Source organism: Hemitrygon akajei, chromosome 1, assembly GCF_048418815.1.
Source record: "Hemitrygon akajei chromosome 1, sHemAka1.3, whole genome shotgun sequence".
Taxonomy (NCBI): Eukaryota; Metazoa; Chordata; class Chondrichthyes; order Myliobatiformes; family Dasyatidae; genus Hemitrygon; species Hemitrygon akajei.
In genome coordinates, this window is record NC_133124.1 from 215,786,686 (window position 1) to 215,800,340 (window position 13,655).

Consider the following 13,655-nt stretch of genomic DNA (forward strand, 5'->3'; position numbering starts at 1 on the left):
TTGCTCCCCAGAGCCTTCTTGCTAAAAGGTTCTGATCAATAAAAGAAAAACCCCTTTGATTGGTGATTTCCTGAGCACAGATGTGGGCCCTTCGGCCCATCAGGACTGTGTTGACCATCAGGTACCTATTGATACTAACCCCATCAGACTGCACTTGGTTCATTAGCTTCTTCTCCTTACGGTTCAAGTCCAGGTACTTTTTAAATGTTGTGTGGGTCTCTGGTTCTGCCACCCCCTCGGGCACCGTGTTCCAGATTCCAGCCACCTTCCGGGGGTGAAAATTCAAGGGGAGTGGGATTCGCCTCGACCGACGGTTCTTTCAAAGAGCCAGCTTTACAAAGTTCAAGAGTCACTTTCAACTTTGAACTTTGAACCTACCGGGTGAGAAAGAAGTTCCCTCAGATCCCCCCTGTGCTCATGTTGGATCTTTGGAAGAGTCAATCCCAATCCCCTTGTCTCCTTGAATGCCCAAGCAGGAGCAGTAAAAACGTGGAGGCAGATAACAGGGCTGAGGGATGGGGGGGCTGAGCAGGGTGAATAGCTTGCCATGCAAGACATCAGAGAACAAAAAGCGGCCTCAAGGGATTTAAACTGGGCGAGCCAGCATTAGGTGGGGGAGGGGGGGGAAGATTTCATTTTACACCCAGTGGCCATTTTATTAGGTGCCTCCTGTAATAGAGTGGCCACTGAGTGTATGTTCGTGGTCTTCTCCTGCTGTAGCCCATCCGCAAGGTTCGATGTACTGTGTGTTCAGAGAAGCTCTTCTGCACGCCACTGTTGTAATGCATGGTTAGTTGAGTTACTGTCGCCTTCCTGTCAGCTTGAACCAGTCTGGCCGTTCTCCTCCGACCCCTCTCATTAACCAGACATTTTTACCCACAGAGCTACTGCTCACTGGATAGTGTTTGTTTTTCACACCATTCTTTGTAAACTCTAGACATTGTTGTGTGTGAACATCTCAGGACATCAGCAACTTCTCAGATACTCAAACCACCCCATCTGGCACCAACAATCATTCCATGGTCAAAGTCACTTAGATCACATTTCTTCCCCATTCTGATGTTTGGTCTGAACAACAACTGAACCTCTTGACCATGTCTGCATGCTTTTAATGCATTGAGTTGCTGCCACATGATTGGCTGATTAGATATTAGCATTAATGAGCGGGTGTACTTAATAAATTGGCCACTGAGTGTATATTGCAGAACGTACTGCAGTCCCGAGTGTCAGCCGGGAGGGGAGGGGGTTAATGTGGGTCAGAGTACCAGGGAAATACCTGTTCATTGAAATCCGTTCGGCAAAGGCCGAGAAGACTGCTCTCCAGCCTGCTATGCAGGATCAACAGGAATGACGAGGGTTCCAGCGTTATCTTGTTTCTGTATTTAATTTGGAATGTGATATTCATTTTTTCCAGACAAAACAGATCTTCACTTGCACGATAAAGGATTCCAGGGTCTAAATTCACCCACTGTTTTACGTGACAAGAGTGAATGTTTAATGTTTATTAAAGGAACGGTTCACTTGAAGTATTATTTTGCAGATTTTCTACTTCGTTTACGCTGCTGGACTCCGTCTAAATCCCGACTCCAAACCTTACTGGAGCTCCACATTTTCCAGTTCACCTGCAAGTCACAAAAATTGTCTAAATAACAGAGGCATGTTTGAGAGCAGGAGAGGGGGACTGACGTCACACAAAGGCTATCGCCAGAGGAATGAGAGAGAGAGGGAGGGAGGGAGGAGAGAGACAGATGGACAGAGACAGAGAAAGAGGCAGACAGATGAGGACAGAAAGAGAGACAAAGACAAACAGAGTGACAGACAGAAACAGAGAGACATGGAGGAAGAGATAGAGAGACAGAGACACAGAGAGGGAAGAGAGAGAGAGAAAAATAAACTGATGCAGAAGCAGCGACAGAGAGAGACTACCAGAGACAAGCTAAGCTGCTTCTCAGACAGGAGTTGATATGTTTCATCACCAACCTCTCGAGACACTTGATCACCGTGGATGCGAGTGCTACTGGGTGACCGTGTTTGAGGCAGGTCACCTTGCTCTTCTTGGACAGCCTGGTTGAAGAGGTGGGGCCCTCAGGTGATGGGTGGATCCGGGTGAGGAGGGGTGATAGGCAGATGGAGGAGGGGAGAGTGGGGATAGCGACAGAGGCTGGCAGGTGATAGGTGGAGGGGATAAAGGGTGACAGGAGAGGAAGGTGGAGCACGGAACCAAATGAGGGAGGTGGGGAGGGCAGATGGGAACGATGGTATGAGGGGACCCAGGGGGAGGAAATCCTTGCGTTGTTTGAAGGGGGATACAGTTATGGAAATCTCATATAGTACTAATGCGGGGTAAGAAGACCATCAACGTAAAACAAGGAGGGGAGGGGGGGGAAGGAACAAGGAAAGCGTTTAGCCGTATTACAGTCAGTCAATTTATTATCAAAGTTCTTCTTGCATGTGTCACCATAGACAACCCTGAGATTCCCTCACTTGCAGGAAAATAAAGAAATACAGTAGAATTTATGAAAACTAAACAAAGAAAGGCTGTACTAAAGAAGATGAACTGTGCAAATGAAAAAGGAGGTAAATAAAATTGAGAACATGAGCAGGTGAGTCCTCCAAAGTGAGTCCATAGACTCTGGAGTCAGTTCAGTGCTGGGGTGACTGAAGTTATTCACGACGGTTCGCGAGTCTAATTGTTGTAGGGTGGCCATCTCTGGGACACAAGAGACTGCACATTTTTTAAAATCTGTGGCGGAGAGTATATTGACTAGCTACATCACAGCTTGGTATGAAACACCAATGCCCTTGCATGGAAAATCCTACAAGAAGTAGTGGATACAGCCGAGTCCATCACGGGGAAAGGCCCCCCCCCCCCCCACCATTCAGCATATCTACACAGAGTGCTGTCGCAGGAAACAGAATCCATCATCAGGCCACGCTCTCTTCTCACTGCTGCCATCAGGAGCCTCAGGACTCACCCCACCAGGTGCAGGAACCGTTATTACCCCCTCAACCGTCAGGCTCTTGAACCAAAGGGGCTAACATCACTCAACTTCACTTGCCCCATCACTGAAGTGTTCCGACAACCTATGGACTCACTTTCAAGGACTCTTCATCTCAAGTTCTCAATATTTATTGCTTATTTATTTATGTATTATTATTTAATTTTTCTCTTTCATATTTGCACAGATTGTCATCTTTTGCACAACGGCTGTTTGTCGGACCAGTTGTCTTTCAGAGATTCTACTACGTTTTTTTTGGATTTACTGTGTATGCCCGCAGGAAAATGAATCTCAGGTTTGTATATGGTGGCATGTATGTACTTTGATAATAAATCTGCTTTGAACTTTGGCACGCTGGAATAAACATTCTGCTGGAGGAGCTCAGCAGGTCAGCTGAGGGAAATGGACCTTCGATGTTTCAGGCTGAGTCCTTCGTTGAGACAGGCTTCAGCAGGGTGGTTGTCTCCCTTTGGCTGGGGTTGCTAGACTGAGGGGATCTCAGGACACAGAGCAAGATACTTAGGACTGAGACTGGGAGGAGTTTCTTCACAGAATGACGAGCCTGTGGAACTGAGTCCTCCGGGTTTGTGTGACGAGCTGGGCTCCAGGGCTCCTGGGGCACCTTGATTTGTGAATTGTTGTCTTAACTAGAGAGATTGAGCCCTTGTGTTTTCTGTTTAATCCTGTCAAGCTTATTTTGACTGGCGCGGGTTTTCTGTGTACTGTGACTATTTAAAGTGGACTCCTGATTAGAGCTTATCGCAGGGTCCTTGTTTTGAGAATAATTTGTCTCACGGTATTGCTTGGTTGGGCTGCTGATGTTCTGTTGAATTCCTATGTATAATCTCTTGTTTCCGTCTCTACATGGGACTCTGTCATTCCTCTGCTCCTGGGTTCATTCGTGGCCAATGCATGTCATGACAAACTACCTCCGTATCCCCCTCAGCTCTGATGTCAATGCGTCCCTCTGGTGACACAACTGTGCCAGAATTGAGGGAGCACGTCATGTGACGAGTGTAGAGCTCCACTCTGTATCTAACCTGTATTCTGGGAGTGTGTGATGGGCAGCGTAGAAGGGACTTCATTCTGTGTCCAGTGTGCGATGGGACAGTGTCGAGGGAAATTCTCTCTATGTCCAACCTGTGTTGTCATTACCCCTGGAATGTGTGATGGGAGAGTGTTGAAGGAGTTTCACTCAGTAATTCAACTGTGCCTTGGGAGTGTGCGATGGGACGGTGTAGAGGGAACTTCCTGCGTTTAACTTGTGCCCTGGAAGTGTTTGAAGAGACAGTGTGAGAGAACTTCATTCAGTGTTTAACCTGTGCCCTGGTAGTCAGTGATGGAATGGTGTAGAGAGAATGTCTCTCTGTGTCTGACCCTGGGAGTGAGTTATGGGATGTTGTAAAGGCTTCACTCTGTCCCCTGGGAGAGGGAGTAGAGGGACCTACACTCTGTGTTTGACCCTGGGAGCTGGGGATGAGCCGTGTAGAGGGAACTTCACTCTGTCTAACCTGCACCCTGACACTGTCCCCGCTAAGCTGTGTGGGTGCGAGGCAGCGAAGGAACTGAAATGTTCCCACACACATAACCTTTGTTGCCGTGTAGCTGGATAAAAACCGAAAAAGTTTACGAAACGTGAAGATCTTATTTGTTGTACAACTTTCAACTAATAAATAAGATCAAATGTGTGCAATTTTTCAATTTTCATTCTAAATATTCATAGTTTGCATATTTCAAAAAAAAAAGACATTTAAAGTGCCGTGCAGTTTAGAGGCTGGGTAAACATTTCCTGCTCAGTACAATGGTTGGTCCGTGCAGCTGTTACAACGTTGGGCCCCGGGGTGTGTTATTCCGGAGGGTGGTGAGTATTTAATGCCAACATGGAGAGGAAATGGGGGCAGTGAGCAGATCTAGTGATTCAGTTGCCCTGCATGGAACACAAAACAGAACCACAGTGAGCTCTGCCTAAGAGAGGAGATTGTTTGGGGTAAGGAGCCCGTCGCACTGGAGAAAGCTGTTTGAAACCATTACGATGCCTGCGGTCTGCCATCGACCTGCCGGGCTCGGTCAGCGCACGGCTGGGAGACAGTGCCACCCAGAGGCGTCGGCCAGTACTGCCGCAGTGCGGGACGCACTCTCCGCCTCTGAGACCCTGTCCAAGGTCAAACACTGAATCTGTTAACCCTCTGTCCCTTTCCTCTCTCCTCCTAATCTAACCGGATCCTCCGACACCCACCTCAGACCCTCATCCTTTCCGCCCATCACTCACACACTCAAAGTAAACTTGTTATCAAAATATGTATATACCACCTTGAGACTCATTTTCTTGCAAGTATTTCCAGGAAAATGAAGAAATATAGAATTTCTGGGGGGAAAAAATGCTATAAGTAACAGTCTCTCAGTTTGGACCCACCGAGGGTCCCAGGTACTCACATTCCATGTACTGCTTCACCCTCCAAATTCTAGTGCCACCCTTTTTGCCTTGCGGAGATAACTCAATCGCCACTCTAAACTTTTACCTCTTCCCATCTGCCTGTTACATTCCCCTGGGTCCCCTCCTCCTTCCCCTCCTCCTTCCCCTTCTCCTGCGGTCCACCTTCCTCTCCAGCCCCTTACCTATCCCGCCCACCTGGTTTCACCTCTCACCTTTCAGCTATCCTCTTTTCACCTCCCTCCACCTTCTTACCCTGGCGCCTTCCCCCTTCCTTCTCAGTCCGAAGCGTCGTCTGCTTACTCACTTCCACAGATGCTGCCCGACCTGCTGAGTTCCTCCAGCGCTTTGTGTGCGAGTTGTTCTAACGTCACAAAGACCGACAAACTGCCGACGTGCAAAAGAAGGCAAACTGTGTAATTAATAAATAAACGAATGCTGCCCAGAACATGAGTTGTAGAGTCCCTGAAAGTGAGTCCTCCCACTTCTCCCATCTGCTCCCCCCACCTCCCTTATTTGGTTCCATGCTCCACCTCTCTCTCTGATCGGATTCCACCTTTTGTCACCTCCCAGCCTCAGTCGCTAATCGCACTCTTCCCTTCTCCACCTGCAGCTCTAGCCCTACCCCTTTCCCTCACCCTACCTCCTCTCTGCCTTTTACACCAGATGAAGGGTCTTGGCTGCTCTTGAAGTCTCGCAGCCTGGGGGGATTGGGATACTGGAAGTAGTTCCCCTAAGAGACCTGGAGCTCAGATTCCTTCAAGTTCAAGTCTACTGTAGATGTACAATACTTCATAAAAGTCTTCGGCACGCCAGAGTTTCGGATGGTACGGCCAGCCAGACCCCTGAACTTGACAGCATCCAGGCTCTCCGGGATTACCTGGAGCAACCGGGACAGCCAAACTCTGCAGAAGTAACTGCGGCAAGTTCTCCAAGATGCTTGGAACGATTTTTGTACAAAACTTCACAACAGCGTACCTAAGAGAACTGATTCAGTTTTAAAGGCTCACACCAAATACTGATTCGATTTAGTTTTTTTATTTACTGTTTACTGCTCTTTATAGTCATTTTTTGATATTTAGAAATTGCTCATTATTTTTGAAAGCATCTTCGCTTTACAGAATTTTTTTTACGTGTGCCCAAGTTTTTTTGCATAGTATCACCAAGTGAAACCACGTTCCTCTAGACCTTGGAGCACATCACAGTACATATAACTCACACACAACACATAAAGTAATATTACCACAAATAAATTAACAAATAACAAAATATATTCCAGAAGATTGACATTTAGCATAAGGTGCATTTACGACACAAGTGCTAAAGTAAACAGTATAACACTACTGGCACTTCATACCCGACGAGACCCGGGTGGTGTCAGGGAGTTCAGTCGTCTCATAGCCTGGGGGAAGAAGCTGTTTCCCATCCTAGCAGTCCTTGTCTGAACACTACGGTGCCTCCTGCCTGATGGTAGGGGGTCAAAGAGATTGCAGGATGGCTGGAAGGGGCTCTTGGGACTGCTAAGGGACCCTGTGATAAGTATCTTGGTTGGGTGGAAGAGAACTTTGCCATGGACGGTCTCAAGCCTGGCTGTGACAGGATGAGGGTTGGACATGGGGTTAACAGCCCCATCTCAGAAATTCCCAGAGCTACCGAAACGTTAGAAGAAACTCCAAAGTTTCTGGGACAGGAAGGATCTTGGCCTAGAAGATGTATGAAGTCTTATGGTGAAAGCGGAAAGGCCGATCAACCTTCTACTGACCCAGGACAGAGGACTCTGATGAACTGCTGTTGGTGTCTTATGTGTTTCACTAGGGGTGTTGGGCTTAAGAAGACTATGTGATGAGAGACCCCAATGATCCTCTCAGCAGTCCTCGCAATCCTTTGTGGGGTCTTGTGGTCAGATGCCTTGCAATTCCTGTTCCAGATGGTGATGCAGCTGGCTAGGACACTCTCAAAGATGCTCCTGTAGGATCTGGTTACTTTACTCACTTTATTGTCACCAAACAAGAGCGTGCAATCACCACAGTGATATTTGTTTCTGCCGTTGACCTGTTGCTCCAGTAGGCGAATTGCAAAGCATCGAGGTTGACCGGTAGGTTATGGTTGATGTGCGCCATAACCAATCGCTCGAAGCACTTCATAGCAATTGATGTCAGAGCCACAGGTCGGTAGTCATTCAGGCATGCCACCTTGCTTTTCTTCGGCACCGGGATTATCGTTGCCTTCTTAAAACACGAGGGGATCTTAGACTGAAGCAGGGAGGAGTTGAAGATGTCAGCAAACAATCCGGCTAGCTCGCTTGCACAGGCCCAGAGAACCCATCCCGGGACGCCATCTGGGCCCATCGCCTTCCTTGGATTTATCTTCAGGAAGGCCCTTCTAACGTCTTCCTCGGTGACGATGAATCTCGATGCCACCAGGTCCGGTTCATCCAGAGGGGGCGGGACGCTCCTCTTCTGTTCGAATCTTGCGTAGAATACGTTAAGTTCATCAGGAAGAGAAGCGCTACAGTTATTGATATTCCCAGCCTTTTCTTTGCGCCCAGTGATCTCACTTAGACCCTGCCATAGTCTACTGGCATCCTTCTGGTTAGCCTGGGCTTCCAACTTGGCTCGATATTGCCTCTTGGCGCCCTTAATGGCTTTCCGGAGTTCACGCCTGGATTCCACGTAGTGACTGGTATCCCCGGACCTAAAAGCCGCAGCTCTAGCCTTCAAAAGGGACTGGACTTCATAATTCATCCAAGGTTTCCGGTTAGGGAATACCTGGATCATCTTGCGAGACACACAGAATTGTTAGAATTGGGGGAGGGAGCCTCGCTCGCCTACCAAGTTCAGGCGAAACAAACAAACACGTGGAAGATCTCGGAGGGTCAGGCAGCATCTGTGGAAGGAAATGGTCAGTCAATAGTTTGAGTTGAGGTCTTTCATCTGACCTGAAAGAGTAGAGGGGAGGTATCCGTTATATAGAGGCGAGAGGATATGTTGGGGCAAGAGGCCCATTTCCATGTTGCACTACTGTCATTTGGTTCTCTTTTGCACTCGTGTACTGAATGATGGGAAAATGGTGAACAGTTTGGGTCCCTTTTCTGAGAAAAGGTGTGCTAGCATTGGAGAGGGACCAGAGGAGGTTCATGAGAATGATTCCGGGACAGAAAGGGTTAACACATGAGGAGCGTTTGATAGCTCTGGGCCTGTACTCGCTGGAATTTAGAAGAATAAGGAGGATCTCATTGAAACCTATTAAACCAACCTGATGAAGGGTCTTGGCCCAAAATGTTGACTGTTTACTCTTTTCCACAGATGCTGCCTGGCCTGCTGAGTTCCTCCAGCATTTTGTGTGCATTGCTTGGATTTCCAGCATTTGCAGATTTTCTGGTGTTTGGAATATTGAAAGGCCTAAATAGACTGGATGTGGAGAGGATGTTTCCCATTGTGGGGGAGCCTAGGACCAGAGGACACAGATAGAGTGGATGTGGAGAGGATGTTTCCTATAGTGGGGGAGTCTAGGACCAGAGGGCACAGATAGAGTGGATGCGGAGAGGATGTTTCCTATAGTGGGGGAGCCTAGGACCAGAGGACACAGATAGAGTGGATGCGGAGAGGATGTTTCCTATAGTGGGGGAGTCTAGGACCAGAGGACACAGATAGAGTGGATGTGGAGAGGATGTTTCCTATAGTGGGGGAGTCTAGGACCAGAGGACACAGATAGAGTGGATGTGGAGAGGATGTTTCCCATTGTGGGGGAGTCTAGGACCAGAGGACACAGATAGAGTGGATGTGGAGAGGATGTTTCCTATAGTGGGGGTGTCTAGGACCAGAGGGCACAGATAGAGTGGATGTGGAGAGGATGTTTCCCATTGTGGGGGAGTCTAGGACCAGAGGGCACAGCCTCTGAATACTTTCATCAAGCTATCTGGACTATACCTCTTCCCACCCTGTTACTTGTAAAAAAAAAATGGCACCCCCTTCTCTCAATTCCTTTCTCTCCACCTCATCTGCTCTCAGGATGAGGCACTTCATTCGAGAACTAAGTGGATGTCCTCCTCCTTTAAAGAAAGGGGCTTCCCTTCCTCCACTATCAACACTGCCCTCACCTGCATCTCTTCCACTTCGTGCAGTCTGCCCTCACCCCATCCTCCCGACACCCTACCAGGGATAGGGTGCCTCTTGTCCTCACCTTCCACCCCACCAACCTCCGCGTCCAGCACATAATTCACCATAACTTCCGCCATCTCCAACAAGATCCCACCACCAAGCACACCTTTCCCTCCCCCCCCCACTTCCTGCTTTCCGCAGGGATCGCTCCCTACACACCTCCCTTGTCCATTCATCCCTCCGCACTGATCTCCTCCCTGGCACTCACCCTTGCAAGCAGAACAAGTGCTACACCTGCCCCTACACCACCTCCCGCACTGCCATTCAGGGCCCCAAACAGTCCCTCTCGGTGAGTGGCACTTCAGTCTGTTGGGGTCATATACCGTGTCCGGTGCTCCCAGTGTGGCCTCCGGTATATGGGTGAGACCTGACGTAGAATGGGAGACCGCTTCACTGCACACTTATGCTCCGTCTGCCAGAAGTAACTGGATCTCCCATTTTAATTCCTCTTCCCATTCCCATTCCGACATGTCAGTCCAGGGCCTCCTCTACTGTCGCAATGAGGCCACACTCAGGTTGGAGGAACAACACCATTCCCATTCCCCCCTCTCACCTTCTCTGCCCATCACCTCCCTCTGGTGCGCCTCTCCTTTCCCTTTCCTGCACGGCCTTCTGTCCTCTCCTATCAGATTCCTCCACCAGCCCTTTATCGACTTCCCAGCTCTCACCTATCACCTACTACCTTGTTCCTCTCCTCCCCTCCCCTTCCCCCCCATTCTTACTCTGACTTCTCATCGTTTTTCTCCCGTCTTGATGAAGGGTCTCGGCCGGAAACGTCGACTACTCTTTTCCATTGTGTGTGTGTGTTACAAGGATGTCCCTCTAGAACAGAGATGGGGAGGAATTTCTTTAGCCAGAGGGTGGTGAATCTGTGGAACTCGTTGCTACAGAATGTTATGGGGGCCGAGTCTCTCAAAGTGGAGGTCGGTAGGTTCTTGGTTAGCCAGGGCGTCAAAGGTTACGGGAGCACAGGAGGATGGGGATAATAATCACCCATGATGGAATGGTGGGGCAGACTCGATGGCCCGAATGGCCTAATCCGCTCCAATGGTCTCAGGTACAAACTTGCTCGGAGTTTCACTTTCAGTTCTAATGCTGGGATCTGATTGGACGGTGGCGGATAATCACGTGACGCGGCGGGGGTCGGGTCGTTCCGTGGGCTCGGGGACGGGAGGGAGGTAGGTGAGTGAGTTTGACCCACAGGCGGGGGGGTTCGGTCCGCCTGGGGAAATCTTAAAACCCCTTTGACGGCGAGAAGCGATATTACCTCCTTCCGGGTCTCACACAAAGTGCTGGCGGAACGGAGCGGGGCAGGCAGGGGAGTACACGGCCGGCCTGAGACCCTTCATCGGGGCTGCTTTACCGGGGGCTCAAAGCAAACTTCAGAAGAGCTGCTGTTAGCTTGTGCCGCTGAACATTTTGAGTAAATGTTGAGGCGTTCGAACTGTGTACAGTTCTGGTCACCGAATTATAGGAAAGATGTCAGATAGAGAGAGTACAGAGAAGATTTACCAGAATGTTACCTGGGTTTCAGCACCTAAGTTACAGGGAAAGGTTGAACAAGTTAGGTCTTTATTCTTTGGAGCGTAGAAGGTTGAGGGGGAACTTGACAGACGTATTTAAAATTATGACGTGGATAGGCTTTTTCCATTGAGAGTAGGGGAGATTCAAACAAGAGGACGTGAGTTGAGACTTAGGGGGCAAAAGTTTAAGGGTAACATGAGGGGGAATTTCTTTACTCAGAGAGTGGTAGCTGTGTGGAACGAGCTTCCAGTAGAAGTGGTAGAGGCAGGTTTGATATTGTCATTTAAAAAAAAATTGGATAGGTATATGGACAGGAAAGGAATGGAGGGTTATGGGCTGAGTGCAGGTCGGTGGGACTAGGTGAGAGTAAGCGTTCGGCGCGGACTAGAAGGGCCGAGATGGCCTGCTTCCGTGCTGTAATTGTTATATGGTTATAAAAACTGTTCTGTATGGGATTTGTGTACTTACTGGCATTCACAGTAAAACAAAGAAATACAAAAGATTCAGAGAAAAACTCCACACCAAAGACTAACAGCAAATGTACAAAAAATCAAACTCTGAAAATGTAAATAACACTGAGAACAGGAGTTGTAAAGTGAACCTGTAGATTGTGGAATTAGGTTGTAGGGTAATAACTGTACCTGAACCTGGTGGTGTGGGTCCTGATGGTTGAGGGGTAATAACTGTACCTGAACCTGGTGGTGTGGGACCTGATGGTTGAGGGGTAATAACTGTTCCTGAACCTGGTGGTGTGGGACCTGATGGTTGAGGAGTAATAACTGTTCCTGAACCTGGTGGTGTGGGACCTGATGGTTGAGGGGTAATAACTGTCCCTGAACCTGATGGTTGAGGGGTAATAACTGTTCCTGAACCTGGTGGTGTGGTACCTGATGGTTGAGGGGTAATAACTGTTCCTGAACCTGGTGGTGTGGGACCTGATGGTTGAGGGGTAATAACTGTTCCTGAACCTGGTGGTGTGGGACCTGATGGTTGAGGGGTAATAACTGTCCCTGAACCTGATGGTTGAGGGGTAATAACTGTTCCTGAACCTGGTGGTGTGGTACCTGATGGTTGAGGGGTAATAACTGTTCCTGAACCTGGTGGTGTGGGACCTGATGGTTGAGGATAATAACTGTTCCTGAACCTGGTGGTGTGGGACCTGATGGTGGAGGGGTAATAACTGTCCCTGAACCTGATGGTTGAGGGGTAATAACTGTTCCTGAACCTGGTGGTGTGGGACTTAAGGGTCCTGTACCTTCTTTCTGATGGCAGTACTGAGAAGAGATCATGGCCTCGATGGTAGGGGTCCTTGATGATGGATGCTGCAGTTTTGTGATGGACTTTTACATGTGCTCAATGGTGGGGAGGGATTTTCAACATGGATGACTTCATTGGCCTCAGTATTGAACTGACCTACAGACTCTCTTTCTAGGACTCTTCAACTCTGTATTTTTATTACTGTTTTTATTTGCATAATTTGTCTTTTGCTCATCGGTTGATTGTAGTCTTTGTAATTTACAATTTTTCGTAAGTTCTTTTGTATTTATTTTCCTGTAAATGCCTATAAGAAATCTCAAGGTACCTTGTTTGTAAGTGCCGTGTCGTATGCCGTGGGTGATCATGGTATTTCCGTGACCGTGATGGTTTTTGGCAAATTTTTCTACAGGAGTGGTTTGCCATTGTCTTCTTCTGGGCAGCGTCTTTACAAGACGGGTGACCCCAATCATTATCAATACTCTTTAGAGATTGTCTGCCTGGTGTCAGTGGTCACATAACCAGGACTTGTGATCTACACCAGCTGCTCGTACGACCATCCACCACCTGCTCCCATGGCTTCACGTGACCCTGATCGGGGGCTAAGCAGGTGCTACACCTTGCCCAAGGGTGACCTGCAGGCTAGCGGAGGGAAGGAGCGCCTTACACCTCCTTTGGTACTTTACATCTCCATCTCCACCCCACCACCCTCTCAGGGTGGTCTGTGGTGATATATGCATACTTTGATAAGGAAGCAAACATCTTTGGCCCGTGATGCCATGCTGGCTCTTTAACCTACTCTAAGATCAACGTAACCTCCCCTCCCATATCGTCTCCATTTTTCTCGGGTCTGTTTGAAACCTGTTCCCTCAGATTCAAGGGCAGTAGTGTCATCGGAGTTTGTTGGGATCTGCCCACGAAACAGACCTTCAGCTCATCAGGTAATTATCCATTCTATCCCATTTACCAGCACTCCCACCCCTTGGTGATTCAAATACTCAGCCAGACACTTCAATATTGTTAGAGTCTCTGGCTCCAGCACCCCCTTGGGATCCTGCATTCCAGATTCCAACAGTTATTTGGGGGTGGAATTCCTTCCTCAGATTCCTCCTGTTATGTCTTACCCCAAGGTCTGGACACTGCTGCGGGGAGAAGTGTCCTACTATTTCAATAAACCAGCCATGGTCAAATGGTGGGGCAGACTCATTGGGCTGGATGGCCTAAATCTGCTCCCATATCTGAATTCGCAGATCTCTATCAGAAGCTGGCCCAGCCTCGTTGCTGCCT

At 48.6% G+C, this 13,655-nt stretch overlaps 1 protein-coding gene across 3 annotated transcripts in view; it reads left to right on the top strand.

The window, feature by feature from the left end:
* Positions 1-1,744: 1,744 nt before the first annotated feature.
* LOC140735659 (poly(ADP-ribose) glycohydrolase-like) overlaps positions 1,745-13,655 on the top strand; it is a 47,208-nt gene continuing 35,297 nt past the window's right edge. The window contains exons 1-2 of one of the 3 annotated variants that reach the window (XM_073060992.1): positions 1,745-2,076; positions 3,187-3,294. The gene's annotated coding sequence lies outside the window, so the exon portion shown is untranslated. Of the gene's footprint in view, positions 2,077-3,186; positions 3,295-10,705; positions 10,773-13,655 lie in introns of those variants that run through there. The other 2 variants (XM_073060974.1, XM_073060983.1) reach the window with 2 other exon arrangements.